Raw genomic sequence first — 11,882 nt, forward strand, 5'->3', positions numbered from 1 at the left:
GTATCGGGTAATTCTCACAAGTACTTGTGAAAACACTCTGTACCGGCCCCATTACCGATACCAGTATCGGTATCGGGACAGCCATACACTCCACCATGTGATCATTTGGAGCCAATCAGCGGTCATTGGATGGTTTCCCAGGCCTCATTCTTAAGTCACAGTGTACATGTTTTGTGTCTCTGTACATTCTCAACCATGCTTGTAAAGATTTACATCCATTTATGAGAACTTCATGCAAACATTATAAAAGATATACAGTAAACTCCCCATTATGCGGCATTCAAACAATTGGCACTCTCAAGCAAATGACAAAAAAAAGTCATTTTGCAGTTGCTTGATAGACTTGTTCACATTAAAAATGTTGTTAGCAACTAAATTTATTTAGTTACCAACTAAATTCTGTGCTTACATCTTGCTGCCGGCCAGTGGCTAGATTCCTTGGTCAGCAGCAGAATGTAAACAATTAGGAGCAATAGTCAGCCTGCTATTGGCTATTGCAATGTGCAATAGCCAATAGCAGTCTGACTATTTCTTCCTACACTGCCCGCTGTGTATATTCACCTGCTGGCTGTGAAATCTAGCCGGCAGATGAATGGGGCCGGGGGTGGGGGCGCAATGGGGGGTTGCTTGAGAGTTACTATTAAATCTCAAGCAACGAGAAAGTACAGTTATCCGGCTCCTATCAATCTCTGTGGGTGACGGATAACTGGGAGTTTACTGTATAAAGAGATAAATATAGAACTGTTGCACACAGCTTTATAACACATGTTTAGCTCAGCATTTCTCAAGCTTTTTTCAGTCATGGAACCTTTTAAACCTAAACAAAATCTCGAGACACCCCAGCCTAAAATGTAAAAAATTTACAGAAAATTAGGTGTAGTTGCCCCCTTCGCCCCCCAAAAAAACTAGATTCCAAATCCTTATGCTAGACAGGGGTCTGGTATGGATTTTAAGGATGCCCCAGACATGAAAACAAAAAAAAAAGGTGATGTGGAGTTCCCACCTTCACATCAAACCCCTCTCTTTAGCAAACATTTGAACGCACCCCTACCAACACCACGGCCACCTGGTTGAGAGGCTGGTTTAGACTATGACACAATATGCAGTGATTTGTAGATGACAAGTGTGGTCCAAGAGGATAAATGAAATATAAACAGCACTTAACAAATTGCATTATACCCCATCATGGGTAATATGACTTTAAAAGTCCAAATGTAAAAAGCCTCTTGCCATGAGAACTTGACTTTAACATTGCACTAGAGAACTTGGAATGTGCAAACTCTGGTCACAAAATGGTTAATAAATGTGGCCATCGAATATATATTTGAACGGCATCCCAGGTAATATTCTTTGGGGCTTACTTTTGGAAATAAAAAAGGCAAAAAACAAAAAAACAGTTTTAGCTGCAAGTTGTGACGTTGGGGAGGTTAGCACAAATGGCGAGCGCTTAAGGACCAGTCATGAAGCCGTTTTCACAGTCTTTTATTAATTCCAAAGGCAGAAAAAGGAAATCCAACATAAATAGCTTTCTTCCGCATACATATCAGCTCACCCTTCACAGGTTATCCTGTTCAGTGTCTCAGGACCTGGCGGTTTGCCTCAATAGAATCTCTTCGTGGATATTCTGTGCCTTTGAGCATCTTTTGAATTCACCCACACACCTTGTGTGCATGGATCTGTCTGGCTCTCCAAGCCTTCCAGCCTCCAACACATACACAGCCTTCTGGCTTCAGTCCGCCTGACTCCTGGACACAACCTGTCCCTCTTCCCAGCAGGAGCCCAGAACATTAGCCAGCACCCTTCCCATAAGTGCTGTGCACAGGTGTGCAATTAGGTGCTGGCCACTATTAAACAATGGACCGTGGAATGGAGATTTCATTCCTCCCAATTCTCTTTGAAATCTCCCAGTTCTAGGATCCCATGCCAAATCCAGGTTTTCTAGGGAGAGAACTGAAAGGCCAGTTCTTTCCCAGCAAAATAATTTGTTTCCTGGAACTGCTCAGCACCTCTGGCTGAGAGTCCTGGGTGACTACAACCCCCAGTTCTACCGTGGGATTGACACACAACACCACAAAGTCTACTTTATAAAGGGAAGGCAAAGACAGCTGATGGTCTGAATATTGCAGGAACCTTTATTTAGAAAGACGTTAGATTATGAACTTTGGATTCCTGTGCTTAGCAGGGCTGTTACTCAAAAGCTAAGTTCACCTTTTATACATGTTTTATGTTATAACCATATTCAGCAGACTACTGCTGTTTTTTTAATCTTGTGCGGATGTGCATGGGCGCTCGCACAGCCACATAATCCAGTCACAGATCCTTTGATCATACCTTGGTACGGACAGAAATTGGAGGAAGAGTCTGCAGGAGCCAAAGCATTGCACCCGTGATCCACTGATTGCAGTTGCAATGCTTTAATGGCTCCAATGCAAAAAAAAAAAAATTATAATAAATTGACTTTTTTCTTCTTTTATAAAGAAGTGTGCATTTATTTATTTATTACATTGATTTAACATTTAAATGTTCTTAGACCCAGTCTATGAATATGTGTACATATATTTTTTTTTTTAAAAGGTGGACTTTACCTTTAATACAGTAAGTGATTTTCCAGATAACACAATGCGTCATGTATCACTTGAATACATCATTGACATCATGGTCAAATTAAAGGTTCAGAAGCAGTAAAAATGGACAATCTCTGTACTGGACTTTGAAGGAGAATTGTTTGACTCACAGTGTGACCCCATAGTTTGGATGATGGCTAGTTCCATAATCCTTTATGGCATCTGATTAAAGATCTGCTTGTGCATATCTGACTTTGGAAGGTTCTAGGATCAAATAAGGCTAAAGTTATAATCCACTATACATTCCTATCAGTTTGTTCAGTGTAAGAGGCTGTGTGATCTTATAGTAATCTCCCGTTCCCCTAGGACTGCTTAGCCCAGTGAAGCAAGAAAGTTGCTGATCTTTTAAAACCAGAGGTGATGTTTCCAGGTCTGACAAGTGGAGAACGAAGGAGAGCTTGCTTTAAACTGCTAGGAGCGGAATTTATCAAAACTGCAGCAGACAAAATCTGGGGCAGTTGCCCGTGGCAACCAATCAGCTGCTTTCTTCAGTTTGTTCAGTTAAGATTTGAAAATGAAAGGTGGGTGCTGATTGGTTGCAATGCACAGCTTCTCCAGATTTTGTCTGCCCCAGTTTTGATAAATCCCCTTCAATATATATACTGATTTCTTGTATGCTTTAAACAAGTGGTAGCAATGTTTTTTAAGCTATTTCAAATGCTGATTAAATCTTTTACAATGGATGCTGCTTGTGATGTTTAAAAGTTTTAGCTTCCTGCAGAATTATCTGGCCCCCTGAACACTGGTCCTGAAATATGTGTTTGTAGACTGTCATTACTAAACATTTCTAAAGGTGTGTTTGTTGTTATTTTAAAGATATAAGTAAAGGTCTGCTTTAACCTGTCAGTGGAGCCAAAGTTGGGTACCTGTGTGGAATCTGGGGAGCAGATGAAGCATTTTGTTTTCTGTGTAGCTGGCACCCAACAAGCAAGCTCTCAGTTTCCCAAAAGGACATCTGACACCAGTGATTGCAGACACTTTACTATTTGCAAGTGTAACTATTAAATGTCTTCAAATGCAGATTTCAGGTGCAATGTTGGGAGAGTTTGCATCCTCTATGGACACAGTACTCCAGCCAGGAGTGAACTGAGCTAGCGGCTTCACTGGTGTGTTGAGGTGTGACTGTGGCCTATAATAGGGCACTTTGCTTCCCCACTATTTGTGGGCTCCAGAAAGCCTGCCTACCCTAGGCTTATGCCAACTTTCAGCAACCTTAGAATTAAAATGAGGGCCTGTGTGTAATCCCCTCCATGATGCAATAGATGTGTCCCTTATTCAGCTCCAAGTAAGATGTGCAGCATGATGTAGCACACAAACACATAAAAAAGATAAATCTATGCCGCAATGCACATTAACTGTTTTCACACTATAAGTGAAATAAGCCAAGAGGGTCAATTGACAGAATCTAAGGATTTGATCTCCATGTTTTCAAACCAAAAAGCGTTTTGTCCCTCGGAAAGCTCTTCTTCAACCCTTCATCGGGTAGTAATCTATTTCAAGAAAACAACTATTTGTTTTAATATGATTATCACAGGGGAGATTCATTTAAGCTGTATTATGCTGTCCACATTTCTGCCAGTAAACATTATGGAACACGTGATGCAATGAAATCATTGAATGACTACAAATGATGCACATAGAGGTTAGGAAGGAACAAATACGTCAGTAAACAGGCTAAAATTAAGACGCTTCTGGAATCCTTTATTATCCATGAAATAAAAGTCAAACAATATGTCAGAATGATAAGATCCTGCAAAGCCATTAGGACAATCAGTTGCTTGGAAACTGGCCACAAACTCCATTCTGGTGCCTGGGATGAGTCACCTCCAGCTATGCCGTAATGAACCTCAAAGCAAACACTGTGCACCTGTGCACAGATGGCTGAGATCCTATTATGTGTCTCCAGCACAGACAAACCAGGTATATCTGCCAGCCATTTGTGGAAAATCAGGCAGATGCTTCTGTTTTTGCTTGATTTGCACTTAGACTGGACAAACAGTATTTGTCTCTCAAAAAAAAACCTCAGCCATATTTTTGTCTCTGTGTTGAAAGGTTTTGTGCTTCTGGTGATATGATGTTATCCCATGTCCCATTGTGTGTTACACTGGCGATTGGAAACCAAAAGATATATGAACTGGTATATTATGCCTTGTACACATATGTGGGGGATCTGTGCATGGGACCTTTTCACATATTCAGTAAGTTTTTTATATATGGTAGGCCATTCAGGGCTACTTTTGAATAATTATGTATAACAACAAAGATATACTATTGATACCTGTGATACCATAAGCTTTTTTGTCTTAGTAGTCCTGTGTTAATACAGAAACATTTACATATTTACATATTATTACACTGGAGGAGGTACATTCAGTAGGCATCTTAAAGTGTACCTTTACCCCCTTTCACTAAAAATCACATCAGCGTTCAGCTGTGCATACTGATGTGAAATCATTTTACTTTCATTAGTTAAACATATTTCACTTACAATTACAATGACTGTTTTTCCACTTTCTGGTCCACTTAGGAATTAGTGATGTAGCCGATACATCCCGGGAAGGTTACATCAGCAGTGCATTGGTGGGAAATCTCATCTGTAAACTGCAAAATCTCGCAAGATCTCAGGGAAAGGCATTGCCCCCCCCCCCACCCCCCGGAGATGATGTGCATGGTCACATGTCCTGGTCACATGTCTCAGAGTTCTGAAAGTAACATGGCCACTGTCAGAAGACTAGGGAAGAAAAGGGAAATTACATTTTTTTTTCTTGGGTTTAGATATGCTTTGAAGTGACCCAACTCTCCCGCCTGCCTCTTACACGTTCCTATTGGCCCATTGCTATGATGGGCATGTTAACTGGCCAACAGTAATGTGCAGAAGTAAGGATGGGGCAGGTACATTAACACAAAAGAAGAGCAGAAGCTTTAGAAATCAGACTGGCCCATGATTTGGCTTTAGTGGCGGTTAACTTGCAGGCTACTAAAGGTAAAGGTGTCTCCCTCTAGGTGCCTGTACCTTATATTGTCCTCAGTTTATTATTATTTTTATAATACAGTTTCTTTTAAAGATCAGATGTTCTCAGCACATTACGTTTTACTAACATTCAGTTCACGGGTCTTTCATTTTCTGAAGATTATGTTGGGGTTTTTTTTCCAGGCTAAACCCAAGAAAGAAGAGGAGGTGAAGCCAATAAAGGAACCTGACATAAAAGCACAGAAGGACAGTGGATGTCAGATCTCCTAACCCCGCAGAGAACACTCGGCATCTCCACAGTTCCCTCCGCTCTCATTCCCTGGATCTAGAGGGACTCTGCTCCACTCTTCTAGATATAGACAGGGGATTACCCTAACACCCCCATCTCCAGACCTAGAATTCCCCTTCTGATCTCCTGACTCTGATTTGGTCTACAAAGCATAATCCTGCTCTAACCTCAGCATACCGCAAAGTGATGTAGAACAGTCTTGAGCTTACTTATCCAAGTGTGTGGCGAAAGAGATGAAGTATCCGCTCGGTCAATTTATCACTAGCGAGGAAGGTGCATGTGGCTTGGGCACTTCATTACAAGTTCACAGAAATAGCCCACCACTGAGCTTGCCAACAGAGGGGTCATAATCAACACCAGTTTTTAATGTTCTCAGTCATGTGCATTTGCAGATACATGCAAAAGCCACATATGTCGAGGTGCCTCTGGAAGTGTGATTGTTTCTTCCTTTCAGCCATAGAAATGAAGCCATCTCCATTTCTACTCCTTTATTTTACATACCTTTTACTTCTGTTCAGCGCTATCTTTGCACACCCTGGACACTCCCTGAACCCAGGATTCCCACTGTACGCAAATGCTGACATGTTCTGAGTGGAGGGTTTTTGCCTTACCCCCTCCCTCTCTTTCCCTGTGCTGTACCATGGAGTAGAAAGTACAGTCAGGCAGAGGGGCTGTGTACTACTGTGTATACAGTACTGTCTGTCTGCAGACAACACCTAGGTGATGATCTGACAGATAGCATTAGTTGTCAATATGCATCCGGTGGGAGGAAATGTGGTAAAGGGAAGTACTTGTGTACTTTAAGAGAGGAGTGCAAGACTTCTAGGGGATCCCGGGGCACACAGATTCAGAGACACTAAAGGCCAGACATGCATGCGGACATGAGGCAGTCACCCTCAGACACAGCCAGACGCTTCTGTTTGGCAACAGACAGTTTATAACAGAAGCGCCAGCAGCAATGTGTCCAGGATGAAAAGAGAGGAGAAGATCTTCAGTAATCAGTGTATTACGCTTATGAGGCTGCTCTCGCTTGGTTTAGGGAAAGCTCAATACTGAAAAACAAAACACAGAGAGCCTCCATCGCGTAAAAACTTTTTAATAAAACAGGATTCAAACAAATGGTACTCGCAAAAGTAGAGTTTAAGCAGGCATGAAAAAAATCGTATGCGATGGACTTAGCCAGCCGGCTGTCAGTCCTTCCTAGTTGTTGACGCGTTTCTGAGGTCACGCCTCCTCCTTTCTGAGGTCACGCCTCCTCCTTTCTGAGGTCACGCCTCCTCCTTTCTGAGGTCACGCCTCCTGGTTCGGATGAAGGAGTGACCTCAGAAACGCGTCAACAACTAGGAAGGACTGACAGCCGGCTGGCTAAGTCCATCGCATACGATTTTTTTCATGCCTGCTTAAACTCTACTTTTGCGAGTACCATTTAATTTGTTTGAATCCTGTTTAGCCTATGTGAAGGAGAAGGGAGCGGTATGAGCAATCATGATTGGCATCTTTTTAGGGGAACAATTTAGAAATCGGACAATGTTATTTAATCTGTTTGATTCACAGCTAACGGAGATGTCTGAGAGTTTCAGATGTTAAATCACCATAAATGGCTGGAATGGGTAGCTGCAAGGCTATGGCTTTACGAAGATTTACAGAGGACCCGTGTTCTAGAAAATGTTGCATAACATGGCATTACTAGGTGATACAAGGCCCTACAAAGTTCCGGTATATACCATTGGCTTTAGTGGGCCCCAGGAGCCCATACACCCTTACTGAGTTTGCATATCTTGGCTTTGGCACCTCTTATCTCACAATACAATGCACATTGGATGTGGGGGCTGGTCTCAGAACTCTAAGATTTTGGAGCAGCATTTTCCTATTGTATGTACTGCCACCTTGTAGTGCCTGCTCTTATCAAGTTACCACACTCCCCATATGATTTTCAAGTAACAGGCTACCCTTAAAGTCAGCTAAAAGAAAACGAATCCTCTGTCTTCAGCACTTTCCGAAACACAGACTCAGAACAAGCCAGCAAAGTCATATCTCCCAATCTGTATACTTGTTTTTAGTCCGTGATTCAGAAAGAAATTGAAGCTCGGGGATCAGCATGATGACTAGTATTTTCAGAAGGAGAGGTCAGCAGTGGCAAACCACTTTTTTCTCTCACTCCTTTTATTGAATGAATATGTAGACGCTTATGATTGTCGGCTAGCACATTGTGGCTCAAACAGGAATAGTGATGGATTCAATTCAAAGTGACCGTTCTACATTTTAATTTCCCCTGTGCATTTGTTTAATACTAAGAGATATGTATATGTAAGAGAAATATATCAGACGTATATAACAGAATAAAATGTTATGGGACTTCTAATAATATTTATGTCTGTGTAAATGATTATTATTATTACATAGTATTTATATAACGCCAACAGTTTGCGCAGCGATTTACAATTTAAGGAAGACATTACAATCACAATACAAATCAAGACGAGATGGTAAGGACGGCCCTGCCCCTGAGGGCTTACAATCTAAAAGGGAGGTTGCCAGTGATACATGAGGAGGTAGCTGTGTGGGGATGAATTGTATGAGAACGTGATGGTTGAGCGGTTAGGTTGAGGTGGGATAGGCTTGCAGAGCTTATTGTGAAATTTTACGCGTTCACAGCGGCTTGTCGATGGCTCCTGTTCACCTCTATGGGGAATGTGAACAGCTGGGCACACTAACCAGTGCTGCAGTGTGCTTCAATAAGTTACAGATGCTCAGAGGGGGTTTCTTTTCCCAAAAAAGCATCAGACTAAAAAAAGGCACCTTTGCACCCAAGCACTTAGACCAAGCACTTGAGGGTCTCTCTGGTGCACCTTACTAGGCTCAGTTTTTGGACCTGCAATGCAAACTATGCTCTCTGCATGTACTTGTATCATTTAGAATTGTTCCCATTTCTTTCTTAGGATTACAGAGCACATCCTACCCAATGTTATGGAGTTGAGGGAAAGTGTTGTGTAGTCCTGTCTTAGGGGTGACTACGCTGCTGCTGCTGCATAGATACATTACAGTGAGTGAGCGTTACCACTGAGAATGTGTGTTACTGGCAGGATAACCAGGTGAAAATAAAGAAAGGCCAGAAAAAGAACTCTAATGCAGCCGTCACATCTAAATACTGGTAAGAGACAATATATAACATTTTTGTTCTTGGGTTTAAATACACTGTAAATCAATATACAGTTGATGTTCTGGATCTTTTCATTCTGGAGCATTTGCTTAGGAAACTGGTGTTATTTACTTAAGTCCCTCTGTTCACTTTTTTTTTCCACCTTTAGCACTCTGTGGGAAAGTCTACTTCAGCATAAATCACTTCCCTGGTGGTCGTCCTCTTGTCATATGAATTATTTATTTATTATAGGTCGATACTGGTTTGTGCTTTTTTTAGTTGGTTGCGGTACCTTGAGAGTGACCTTAATAGGAACCTGATAAGAACACACTTCAAACTGGTAAATATCACCCCTGACTAGGGATGCACCGACACCGACCGTTATCAGTATCGGTGCCGATACCGAGTATTTGGCGAGAACCCGTACTCGCCCAAATGCTCCGTTGCCTAGCCCGATACTTTGTGTATCAGGAAGCTGGGAAGCACGTTCTTACACGCTGCCCGGCTTCCTGATTGGCCGGGAAGCCGGCTCTATGCTCTCTCGTCACAAGTGACAACGGAGCATGGAGCCAGCTTCCCGGCCAATCAGGAAGCCAGGCGCCATGTAATGACGCGACGTATGCTTTAAACTGCTAGGAGCGGAATTTATCAAAACTGCAGCAGACAAAATCTGGGGCAGTTGCCCGTGGCAACCAATCAGCTGCTTTCTTCAGTTTGTTCAGTTAAGATTTGAAAATGAAAGGTGGGTGCTGATTGGTTGCAATGCACAGCTTCTCCAGATTTTGTCTGCCCCAGTTTTGATAAATCCCCTTCAATATATATACTGATTTCTTGTATGCTTTAAACAAGTGGTAGCAATGTTTTTTAAGCTATTTCAAATGCTGATTAAATCTTTTACAATGGATGCTGCTTGTGATGTTTAAAAGTTTTAGCTTCCTGCAGAATTATCTGGCCCCCTGAACACTGGTCCTGAAATATGTGTTTGTAGACTGTCATTACTAAACATTTCTAAAGGTGTGTTTGTTGTTATTTTAAAGATATAAGTAAAGGTCTGCTTTAACCTGTCAGTGGAGCCAAAGTTGGGTACCTGTGTGGAATCTGGGGAGCAGATGAAGCATTTTGTTTTCTGTGTAGCTGGCACCCAACAAGCAAGCTCTCAGTTTCCCAAAAGGACATCTGACACCAGTGATTGCAGACACTTTACTATTTGCAAGTGTAACTATTAAATGTCTTCAAATGCAGATTTCAGGTGCAATGTTGGGAGAGTTTGCATCCTCTATGGACACAGTACTCCAGCCAGGAGTGAACTGAGCTAGCGGCTTCACTGGTGTGTTGAGGTGTGACTGTGGCCTATAATAGGGCACTTTGCTTCCCCACTATTTGTGGGCTCCAGAAAGCCTGCCTACCCTAGGCTTATGCCAACTTTCAGCAACCTTAGAATTAAAATGAGGGCCTGTGTGTAATCCCCTCCATGATGCAATAGATGTGTCCCTTATTCAGCTCCAAGTAAGATGTGCAGCATGATGTAGCACACAAACACATAAAAAAGATAAATCTATGCCGCAATGCACATTAACTGTTTTCACACTATAAGTGAAATAAGCCAAGAGGGTCAATTGACAGAATCTAAGGATTTGATCTCCATGTTTTCAAACCAAAAAGCGTTTTGTCCCTCGGAAAGCTCTTCTTCAACCCTTCATCGGGTAGTAATCTATTTCAAGAAAACAACTATTTGTTTTAATATGATTATCACAGGGGAGATTCATTTAAGCTGTATTATGCTGTCCACATTTCTGCCAGTAAACATTATGGAACACGTGATGCAATGAAATCATTGAATGACTACAAATGATGCACATAGAGGTTAGGAAGGAACAAATACGTCAGTAAACAGGCTAAAATTAAGACGCTTCTGGAATCCTTTATTATCCATGAAATAAAAGTCAAACAATATGTCAGAATGATAAGATCCTGCAAAGCCATTAGGACAATCAGTTGCTTGGAAACTGGCCACAAACTCCATTCTGGTGCCTGGGATGAGTCACCTCCAGCTATGCCGTAATGAACCTCAAAGCAAACACTGTGCACCTGTGCACAGATGGCTGAGATCCTATTATGTGTCTCCAGCACAGACAAACCAGGTATATCTGCCAGCCATTTGTGGAAAATCAGGCAGATGCTTCTGTTTTTGCTTGATTTGCACTTAGACTGGACAAACAGTATTTGTCTCTCAAAAAAAAACCTCAGCCATATTTTTGTCTCTGTGTTGAAAGGTTTTGTGCTTCTGGTGATATGATGTTATCCCATGTCCCATTGTGTGTTACACTGGCGATTGGAAACCAAAAGATATATGAACTGGTATATTATGCCTTGTACACATATGTGGGGGATCTGTGCATGGGACCTTTTCACATATTCAGTAAGTTTTTTATATATGGTAGGCCATTCAGGGCTACTTTTGAATAATTATGTATAACAACAAAGATATACTATTGATACCTGTGATACCATAAGCTTTTTTGTCTTAGTAGTCCTGTGTTAATACAGAAACATTTACATATTTACATATTATTACACTGGAGGAGGTACATTCAGTAGGCATCTTAAAGTGTACCTTTACCCCCTTTCACTAAAAATCACATCAGCGTTCAGCTGTGCATACTGATGTGAAATCATTTTACTTTCATTAGTTAAACATATTTCACTTACAATTACAATGACTGTTTTTCCACTTTCTGGTCCACTTAGGAATTAGTGATGTAGCCGATACATCCCGGGAAGGTTACATCAGCAGTGCATTGGTGGGAAATCTCATCTGTAAACTGCAAAATCTCGCAAGATCTCAGGGAAAGGCATTTC

General features: G+C 41.6%; 1 protein-coding gene across 1 annotated transcript in view; it reads left to right on the top strand.

Annotated features, from left to right (window-relative positions):
• The window catches only part of SCG3 (secretogranin III), a 47,830-nt gene that overhangs the window by 24,722 nt on the left and 11,226 nt on the right, over window positions 1-11,882 (top strand). The window lies entirely within an intron of this gene.

This window comes from Nanorana parkeri, unplaced genomic scaffold (genome assembly GCF_000935625.1).
Source record: "Nanorana parkeri isolate BGI_ZX_2015 unplaced genomic scaffold, ASM93562v1 scaffold55, whole genome shotgun sequence".
Taxonomy (NCBI): Eukaryota; Metazoa; Chordata; class Amphibia; order Anura; family Dicroglossidae; genus Nanorana; species Nanorana parkeri.